This window comes from Ostrea edulis, chromosome 2 (genome assembly GCF_947568905.1).
Source record: "Ostrea edulis chromosome 2, xbOstEdul1.1, whole genome shotgun sequence".
Taxonomy (NCBI): Eukaryota; Metazoa; Mollusca; class Bivalvia; order Ostreida; family Ostreidae; genus Ostrea; species Ostrea edulis.
Window position 1 is genome coordinate 71759051 of NC_079165.1, and position 10862 is coordinate 71769912.

General features: G+C 34.7%; 1 non-coding gene across 1 annotated transcript; it reads left to right on the plus strand.

The window, feature by feature from the left end:
• The first annotated feature begins 4302 nt into the window (after positions 1–4302).
• Positions 4303–4375, plus strand: Trnat-ggu (transfer RNA threonine (anticodon GGU)). Its single transcript has one exon. It is a non-coding gene; the product is annotated as a tRNA-Thr (tRNA).
• Positions 4376–10862: the final 6487 nt, after the last annotated feature.

Below are 10862 nucleotides of genomic sequence, written 5' to 3' on the forward strand. Positions count from 1 at the left end.
TTAACAAACTTCAATCTGCATTATGTCAAAAAACTGTCATGTAAATTTGAACATTTCTGGCCCTTGCCAGTAGTTCTTGAGAAGAAGATTTTCAAAGAGCTTTTCCTATAATTTCGCATGTTAAAACTTTGATTCCCTATTGTGGTCCCACCCTACCCCGGGGCCATGATTTTAACAACCTTGAATCTACACTATGTCAGGAGGCTGCCATGTACATTTGAACTTTTCTGGCCCAGTGGTTCTTTAGAAGAAGATTTTTAAATGACCCCACCCTATTTTTCATTTTTGTGATCATTTCCCCTTTGAACAAACTTGAATCCCCCTTTCACCCAAGGATTTGTACCAAGTTTGATTGAAATTGGGCCACTGGTCCTGGAGAAGAAGTCGAAAATGTGAAAAGTTTACAGACAGATAGACAACAGGTGATCAGAAAAGCTCACTTGAGCTTTCAGCTCAGGTGAGCTGGAAAAAAACCCACCAAGAAGTGGACCTAAAAATTTGGCTCACACCATATATCTCTCTCTTGGGCAAACTGCAATAACATCTTTTCCCATTATACATTCAGTAGCATACACAAATTTACTTTTGATTCTCTGAACAGGTATATACATCGATGAGCTTTCTTGCTCATACTGCCTCCTATACCATACTTCCACAGGTTTTCCAAATGAAAATCTTAATGAATCTGGGAGACGTTTAAACCACATAACGTTTGCCTAAAAATGACTTTTCAATTCACTATGGCCATTGATCATAACTTTGTGCTCCAAAAATCTGACAATCTGCCCTGGAAGTGGTGTGAGATCATTATAAGTATGTACAAGTTCACCATTATATCCACACCAGAAAGCTAAAATAAAGGAGGAACGTACACTTCGACTATGCTTTGAACCTAAAATTGATCCATTTAGGAACAACTCTTTTCCTGCTTTTACAGAGGAACACAATGTCAGTTGCTTATCACCATACAAAAAAGAATACATATTTTGAAGTCTATCCATCTCTACATCAGTTAATGTTTCACCCTTAAATCTTTTAACAAAGATACCATCATTATTGCTCCAGTCCACTGACAGTAAAGTGGTTTGAAATGAGGCTTTTTGTACAATACTAATATTGTGAGATAATCGTAACTGTTGATGCAATGTTCCACGAACACCTTCAGTACGACAATTGGACACTTCATCAAATAAACACAAGAATTTTTCATCAAAATAAAAATCTGTTCGTCTTTCCCTAACCCAATTTTCTTTCAAGTATTTCTTCATAATTTGAGTTTCAATACTTTTTCTGTTTGTTGGATAAGAACCAAGACTTCCATTTTCTCGCTCAAAACTGAACAACCAAAATGAGTATATTGGGCCAAAATCAAACAAACAGTCTAACAGATGCAAATGCATATTTGGTGTTACAAATTTTTCACCATACAGTTCTTCAAAATTTTTACAAAAATTGATCAACAAAGCATCTGCCACCTTTGCATTTCCTAATGAAATGTATCTAGAGCACAACCTTCTGCATGCTAATACAAACATTCTCCAGCATTCCAAATGTTCATCGGGTATGACATTTTTCAAAGTATAAACTGAAAAAAGTAGACTCCAATTTTTCCATTGATCAGCATTAAATGACCCATAAGAAGCTGAAAACTTTTTAGGTAATTTGCCAATATCAGATGGACAAAACAAATTTGAAATCTTTTCCTGAATAACTAAAAAATCACTTTCCTTCAAGATCATTTTAGTTTTCCATACACAAATCATACGTTTTGCAGTTCCAAGGAAAAGATTATGCATAGGGTCTATAGGTGTCATTCTTATTGGATCAAAATAGTCTAAATCTAGAAGACATGACACTCTAACTCCATGCTTCTTTTCTAGTTTTTCTTTCTCAGATTTTAAAGAACATTTTGAAATTTTTCCACAAACTTCCCTGTGGTGGTCATTTGTTCTAATGGACCAATTGCTTCTTTCAAAGCCAACAAATGTTTTTTCCCCTAAAACACCTGGAAATTCTTTTTCGCACTTGTTACAACCTAAATTAGCCATATGGCCATAAAATCCACATAACTTCCTGCTCGCTGGCACATCACACCCTACACAGAGGAGAGCCAATCGAAACTTTTTAAATTGTTTTCCAGATTTCCTAGATTACAGGAAAAATCCATTATGCCAAGCCTCATTTAATTCATCAACTAATGGTTGAAGAAATGTATTTGTTGGTGGCTCTTTCTTCATAGCAGGTATTATACCAATCAAAATTATGTTTTCCCTTTTAAATCTCTCTTCTCTTGGTAAATTCAAAAATGAAATATAAATAGCTCCTACAGAGTAATTGGTGTGCTTGAAAGGCTGAAACCAATCTACATTCAACATCAAACCATAGTTGCCTTTCTCTTTTAAAAAATCATATTTTCCACCATTAAAATCTTTCCAGATATTTCCATCATAAATATCATGAAGCACATTTTCTTGGGTGTTTCTAGATCTCCAGCTTTCACATTTATCCTCAAAATCTTCACGATTTACAAAGGTTTCCAATGACGACTTTAGTGATTTGTAACAATATGTCTTAAATGTTACAAAGTTTGGAACACCTGCTTCTCCTATGTCTTTCAGTAAAAAATCTTTACATTGTTTACGCATATGTGGAAGTCTATGATTTGGATAGCATATATGATTACAAAGTCTGGATTGTTGTCTCCCTTCAACTCTTACAAAACAATCATTAAATTCATACAGTGTGAAACACTTTCTACACAAAACATACTGAGAAAATTGCACCTTGCTGCTAGCTAAAACTTTCGACTTTGAGTACAGATTTTGAGGGAAAACATTTACTAACGGTTGAAGAACTGCAGAAAAAATACATAAAAAACAAAATACAGTTGACAATAGCTTCAACAAAGCTTCAACAGCTAAATCAGACACATTATATACTGACTGCCACAGTACCAAAATAGTACATATAACTCGTGTCAACACATCCATTGATTCTGATTCAGATACATTTTTATGCTCTTCAAGATATGTATCAATAGAAATGTCAGTATCTTCAATATCAGAGTCAGAATCACTGCTCACTAAAATGTCTGCACTGTTTTCAAAGTCATCGTCAAAAAATGTTTCAGCATCTTCTTCACTAATATTACAAAAAGTTTTGTGTGCAACAGTTTTCTTCTTGATATCATAGTTTTTATATATAATCTCTTCATCATCTGAAAAAAGTGCAGTTTCCTTATGAACATCATCATCTGTTTTGCTATCATCACTATCACTATATGCATTTGACAGTGGAAGGTCTTTACTACATGTTTCCACTTGTCTCCGAAAATGTCTGTCTGAAAACTCTAATTTACATTTTGTGCAAATCTTACGTGGACGCTTTGCTGCAAATGGCATATTGTATTACAATTTAAAAGAAACGCTTAATTTTTCACAGAATAAAAATCCACATAACAATAACAAAACTACATAACACAGTCCAATAACATGTAAACTCTAATGGTGACAAAATATGGAAAGATGGCTCCTGGATGCATTGCTACACATATAAGTATCATCTGTACTGCACAATTAATGAAATATGTATGTCTCCATTAGTGCAAGTGACTACTCTATGTGATCTGTAAACACAAGAAAAAAATTTAAAGTTTGAAGTACACAGTGTTGAATATGATTATGCAAACTTATAATAATATATCAATTATATCTAATTAAAGTGGTAATATACCGTAGTTGCATGCGTGCATGATACTTGCCTCATTTTAATGTCAAAAAGATTTAAATAACCCCCATCATATCCTCCTTATATAGAAGCAGTTTATTAAAATGTATGAAGATGAAATACTTTTGAAAAAGAAAAAAAAAATAACAAAACAATATGAACTAATAATCTCTTTTGTGTTGATCTCAATTTTCCCTTGGATAAAAGGTTCAATTCTCCTTGCCTGGCTATTAAGGATGAACTGATATAAAAAAAAAAACACCTTTTAACAGCAAGTAGGCACAAGGATGCTCCTACTACTATAATGATATTTCAGTACAAGTTCATATTGCAATTTTTAATTAAATTATTTTGAAAATGAAAATAAAAAAGATTATGGGTCATCTCTCCGTATCTGCCTGGCTATAGGATCATTTCAAATGAAAACACCTCTCCATGGCAAATAGGCATGAGGATCTCCAATTCTGATCATGAACTCATTTTACTATCAATAGAAATACTACACTAAGATACTTAATTGATCCAAGCCTAAGGTTGTACAAGTTAAAATAAAATATTTAGGACTATATGGACCGTGCTTTGATAGCTCAGTGGTTAGAGCACCTGACTGGTAATGCAGGGGTCCCGGGTTCGATTCCCGGTCAAGCCATAGATTTTCTCCTCTCCTATACTACAATACAAATTTTATCATTTATAAAAAAAAAATTAGGGTCACCTCTCCATATCTGCCTGACTATAGGATCATTTCAAATGAAAACACCTCTCCATGGCAAATAGACATGATGATCTCCAATTCTGATTATGAACTCATTTTACTATCAATAGAAATACTATACTATACTAGGATACTTGATTGATACAAGCCTAAGGTAACAAGTACAAGTTAAAATAATGTAATAGTTAGGGCTATATGGACCGTGCTTTGATAGCTCAGTGGTTAAAGCACCTGACTGGTAATGCAGGGGTCCCGGGTTTGATTCCCGGTCCAGCCATATATTTTCTCCTCTCCTATACTACAATACAAATTTGATCAATTATCAGGGGGAAAAAATTAGGGTCACCTCTCCATATCTGCCTGGCTATAGGATCATTTCAAATGAAAACACCTCTCCATGGCACATCGGTGTGAGGATTCCTTTTTTGTTTTAATTCACTTCCTTGTATGCCTTAAAAAAATTATTTCATATCTTCACTTAGATACGAGAGTGAGTTTTAGTCTCTGTCACTAAATTTGAAACAATGGGTTCATGTCAATTCAAATGCTTTTAATTCATTGTAATCTACCAGTATTTAATTGATTTAAAAGTTATTACTGAGCACTAGTAATTTTGTTTGTTTGATTTTTGTTTATTAGTGGGGGGGGGGGGGTTACATTTGTCCATAAGAGACTCTAAAGTTTAATAAAAGCAATTTTTACTGGTTCTACCTTTATTCACAAAAGAATTAAATACATTAAAGTTCATGCATTCCTCTATAACATTTGTTTCCTTCAACAGCCTTCTCTTTGTTCAATGGCTGCAACACGTTTTTTCAACATATTGTACTCCATGAAACGAACATACAATGGATCCGAGGTGAATGTTATAAGATTTTGATTTTCTTTTGGCTTGACTGATGATGATGATGATGGTGATGATGATGGTGGTGGAATTGTTGTATTGTCTGGGCAAGATGAAGCATTACAGAGGCAGATGTGGTTTTTCATACTTGCTTTTTTAAGCATTACTTCTTTTGTCTGTTTTCTTTCCTTTTCCTTTGTCTGAATTTCCTTTTGCTCTCCATGCTGTGTTTACCCATGCTGCCTGTCATGATAGAAGTATATCAGAAACATAATAAACAAGAGGCCCATGGGCAATATCAGTCACCTCGGCCCTGTCATAGTTCAGCTGTTGTGAATTCTAAAAAAAAGATTTTTTATAAATCCCATTTTCCCATAGAAGGTCAAAATATCAAACACATTATTGTGTCACAAGGTCTTGCCATAAAGGATTTATATACAAAATATGAAAGCCCTAACTAGAATAGTTCCAGATACATTTTATGGGTTGTGTTATTTTATTAACAGTAGGTCAAATTCCAAGTAAAAGGTCATGATATGAAATGAAAGGTCTTGCAATAAGAAATACAAGATATGAAAGATATACCTTAAATAGTTCAGGACATTGAATAGGTCAAATTTTTTTTCAAGGTAGGGTAAACTTCCAGGTCAAGGTCACAAGATAACACACCATTGCATCACATGAAAGGTATTCACATAAAGAATGTATATATATACAAAATATGAAAGTCCTAGCTTAAATAGTTCAAGAGACATTTTTAAAGATTTTTCCTATATATATCAGCATATAACACCTTGATCCGCTACTATGCCCCCCCCCCCCCCTCCCCCCCTCCGGAACCATGGTTTGCACAAACTTGGATCTACTCAATGTCAGGAAACTTTCATGTAATTTTGAACTTTTATGGCCCAGTGGTTCTTGAAAAGTTGATTTTAAAAGATTTTCCCTATATACTCACATGTAAAACTTTGATTCCCTATTGTGGCCCCACCCTACCCCTAGGGGCTATGATTTTCACAAACTTGAACTTTTCTGGCCCAGTGGTTCTTGATGAGAAGATTTTTAAATGGCCCCACCCTATTTTTGCATTTTTGTGATTATCTCCCCTTTGAAGGGGCCACGGCCTTCATTTGAAGAAACTTGAATCCCCTTTACCCAAGGATGATTCCAAGTTTGGTTGAAATTAGCCCAGTGGTTCTGGAGAAGAAGGGTTTACAGACAGACTGACGACGAACAACAGGTGATCAGAAAAACTTGCTTGAGCTGAGCTAAGAATTGGAAATATAACGCATTAATAAACTTGATATAAACATATGTAAAACAGTTGTGTCTAATTTTATTTCCACAGGGTTCTGATAATTCCACTGGTTATCATTTATGATATAGCTAGCAGCAGTGTCTCAAATATATATGTTGTTCCATCGGTCTTACACTGATATCCACATGGCCTGGAAGGACTCGCAACTCTGACTAAATGGGACTTATAAATATATGATTGATATTGGACTGACACTTAGTGAGACTTTTGGTCCCTAAATAAACTAGAGGTACTCTGTGGCCTGAGCTCGCAAAATGATACCACCCACTCCCACATGTCAGTACATAGTGGCAGAGTTCATTTTGTGGCAGAACGCAATTTATGCATTTCACTATATGATCTATAGAACCCCACCTTAACACCAGAACACCTAACCACAGGCACTCAACATTTTATAAATATATATAATTTAAAAAATTGTCTTCCTGTAAACAAACTATTCATAGAAGACAATTTTTTTAATTATATATATTTAAAACGTTAAGTGCCTGTGCACCTAACACCAGAACCCCTGACCATGGGGCCATGAATTTCACAATTTTAATAGGCTAGAGGGTTCAATGCTTATGACAATCATGACAGCAGTTTGACTGCTTGACATCAGGAGTAAAGACGATTTTTAAAGATTACATTTTTAAAGATTACATTTTATTTTATGGTTCTAGCCCACCCCTCAGGTATGGGGGGGGGGGGTTTAAAATTTATACAAATAAGTGAATAAATATGCCATTAGTGTTATAGCGTATTTTACAACAATGTTTAAACGCCGGAGTTCATGTATATATATATATATATATATATTTAATTCTTTGAACATAGTTTACTTGACATTTAAAGTTCTAAAATGTAAATCTTTTATGTTATTTCTTATATCATTTTTTCCGAACTTTTAGTTACATGAAAGTCAATAAAATTTATCCTATCAATTGTTTAAACGTTACACTAGAGATCGGGTTCAAAATTTCCATTATTTTAGTTGACAACTTGCATGGGTTACTGCAGACGATAAGGATATGTTTAAAACCATGAGAAAATAATGAATGGGCATTTCTTTCCATGGTAGGATTAATTTTAAATCTACCTCCATAGAGAAAAAAGTTCTAAAAATTCAGACGTACATGTAAATCGCAATCGTAAGTGTTACGACTACGATAGGTTTCGTGAAACGCTCGTATACGTGCGAGTCAAATGATCGTAAACGTAATCGTACGTTTACGATCTACGATCGGTTAGTGAAACGGCCGTCACCTGTCGACCGGGGAGGTGGGGGGCATATTGTTTGGTCCTGTCTGTAATTCTGTCTGAAACTTTAACCTAGTAACTTTAAACAGTAATAGCTAGATCTTTGATATTTCACATGAGTATTCCTTGTGACAAGACCTTTCCGTGAATACCATCATTCTTGACCCTGTGACCTTGGCCTTGGAGTTTAACGTACTTCTTGAAAACTTTAACGTACTTTTTGAAAACTTTAACCTTGTTAATAACTTTTGAACAGTAAGTGCTAAAACTTCGATATTTCCCATGAATATTCCTTGTGACAAGACATTGGCATTTGACCTACTTTTAAAAGATTGGTCATAACTTCTAAATGATAGATATTAGAGCTATCATATTGCACATGAGCATTTCTTGTGATAAGATCTTTCTATTGGTGCCAAGCCATATTTACAAATCACTGCAAGCCAAATATTTGAAACTTGTACTGAGAACAGTGTTCAGGTTATCAATGTATGGAAGCCCAGATATGAGAATAAAAGGGCTGATTTCTTCAGTCGTATAACTGACATGAATGATTGGTCAGTTCATGATGACATTTTTCAGGAATATGAAAAAATGTGGGTATTCATACTATAGATAGGTTTGCTACTCATTATAATAAAAAATGCGAAAGGTTTAATTCCAAATATTGGTGTCCAGGTACAGAGGCAATAGATGCTTTCACTCAAGTTTGGGTAAGTGAAAATAACTGGTTAGTTCCTCCACCTAGCCTTATATCAAGGGTTATTAATAAAATGATGACAGAAAAGGCTTCAGGTACGTTGATTATTTCGGAGTGGAAGTCATCTCCATATTGGCCTTTGATATTTGAGGGAAATGGTTTTAAATATCTTGTTAAATTTTGTGAGTGTTTACCTAACAGAAGGTTAATAACACATGGCAAGAGTAATAAATCAGTTTTTGCAAAATTTCCACTGAACTTTAAGATGTTGGCACTGATATTACAGTTGTATAATTAAAAGTATATGTATGTACACATTTTATTTGGGTGAATCTTAATTTTCCAGGATTAGGAGTTCAATTACATGTCAACAAAGCAGTCATTGATAGTGGTATTTCATTGAACAGCAAATTGGGGGACCTCAGCGGTCAAATGTGTAGATATCTTCCATCATCGAAGAGCGACAGTACCAACACGGCCTACAAATTTGGTTTTCAAAGACGGAAAACATTCATTAATGGTCATGAGCAAACTGAAATTCCAGCGCAGCCAGTACACGTTGCTTTATATATTACACACTTATTGGATTCTGGTGCTTCGTATTCCACGGTGAACAACGCTATTTATTCCAAAAAGTGGATGTACGAAATTAGTAGTTATTCAGATCCTACAGAAAATTCTTTTGTTAAATCTTTGCAAGAGTCGGCGAAGCGATTAACTGGTAGACCGGTGCGTAGAAAGGATCCAGTTGATTGTCATATGTTGCAGAATCTGTGTGACTTGTATACAGACAGTAAAGATGTTCTTACATTGAGAAATTTTATCTATGATTTTGATAGGTTTTGCTGGGTTTTTTTGAGATTTGACGAATTGAGTTCTTTAAAGTGTAAAGATGTCATTGTTGAACAAGATTATTTAAATATTACTTTTGAGAAATGCAAAAATGATCAATACAGAGACGGAAGTGAAGGTTTGATAGCAAAACGTGTCACAAGTGCTTGCCCATATTCCATGCTTTTACGTTATGTACAGGAAGCTGAAATTGATTTGTCCTCTGATCAATTTGTTTTTAAGCCTGCTTTTAGAAGCAATGGGATATCAAAATTAATCACAAAAAATAAGAAGCTCAGTTATACTGCAGCAAAACAAAATATTGTTACTTTGTTAAAAACGGTAGCTTCAAATTTAAACATTGGTCTTCATTCTTCAAGGTCAGGAGGGGCAACTGTCGCTGCAGATGTTAGCGTTAATGAAAGGTGTCCTCAAAGGCATGGTCGGTGGAAGTCCGTGTCGAGTAAAAATATTTATGTCAAAGATTCTGTAGAAAAAAGGTTACATGTTTCAAAACAATTGTTATTGTAATCAGCTTTACTCCCTTCTCTCCCTTTCTTTGGTATTATCTATGGTCAACCTGCACGGTGCGCTGTAATGCAATTTAAGGTTTTGTTATATTTATATAAGTGGGCATAAAGTGTAGTGAAGTGTGGACTAAGATTTTTTTCGCGTTACGTAGTATAGCGAAAAATAAGTGTCCTAACGACACGTAAATGGTATTACGGAAGTGTCCTGTTACTAAGTTTCAGTTGTTATGTGCATGTAGGTAACAGCCAATGAGAGTTCGGTATTTGGTAAACGTTTTCGATTATTGTAGGGGTATTATTAAGTGGTCACTTTCTAGCGCACGCTAGCCCGAGCAAGTCGAATTTTACATTATTGAAATTTGTACGTACAAGTCATTGTCTATAATTCAAAATCAATGAAAGTTATTTCTTATTTTAATATGAGTGAGGTTCCGCCACTCAGATTTTTTGCTTACTCTGCATTATTGCCGCGGATACACAGGTTTCTATAGTTTTTTCAAAGATTTAAAAGATTTTGTTTTTTATCTATGGTTTTTCCTGGGTGGCAGAGTTTATTATTATTATTATTATTAGTTTGGATGCGTTTATTGTGCATTTTGTTTTAGATATGCAATGCCATTACAATGCTGCTTTGTTTGCCTATGTGTAATTGGGAAATAAACCTGGCGTCAACCTGCACGGTGCGCTGTAATGCGATTTAAGGTTTTGTTATGCTTATATAAGTGGGCATAAAGTGTAGTGAAGTGTGAACTTTTATTTGTATGCATAACAGTTGCTTTCAAACTTTGCCGCTCCACTGACCACAGATCGCCTTTAGACGTGCCGCACCAATGAATATATACATGTATCGCCGTTACAAATTTTCTAAATTTGCATTTTGGTTTAAATCATTATTATTATTTGTGTGTGGGGGGGTGGGGGGTTGCAAAATAATTTGCCGACGCCCTTTCTCTAAG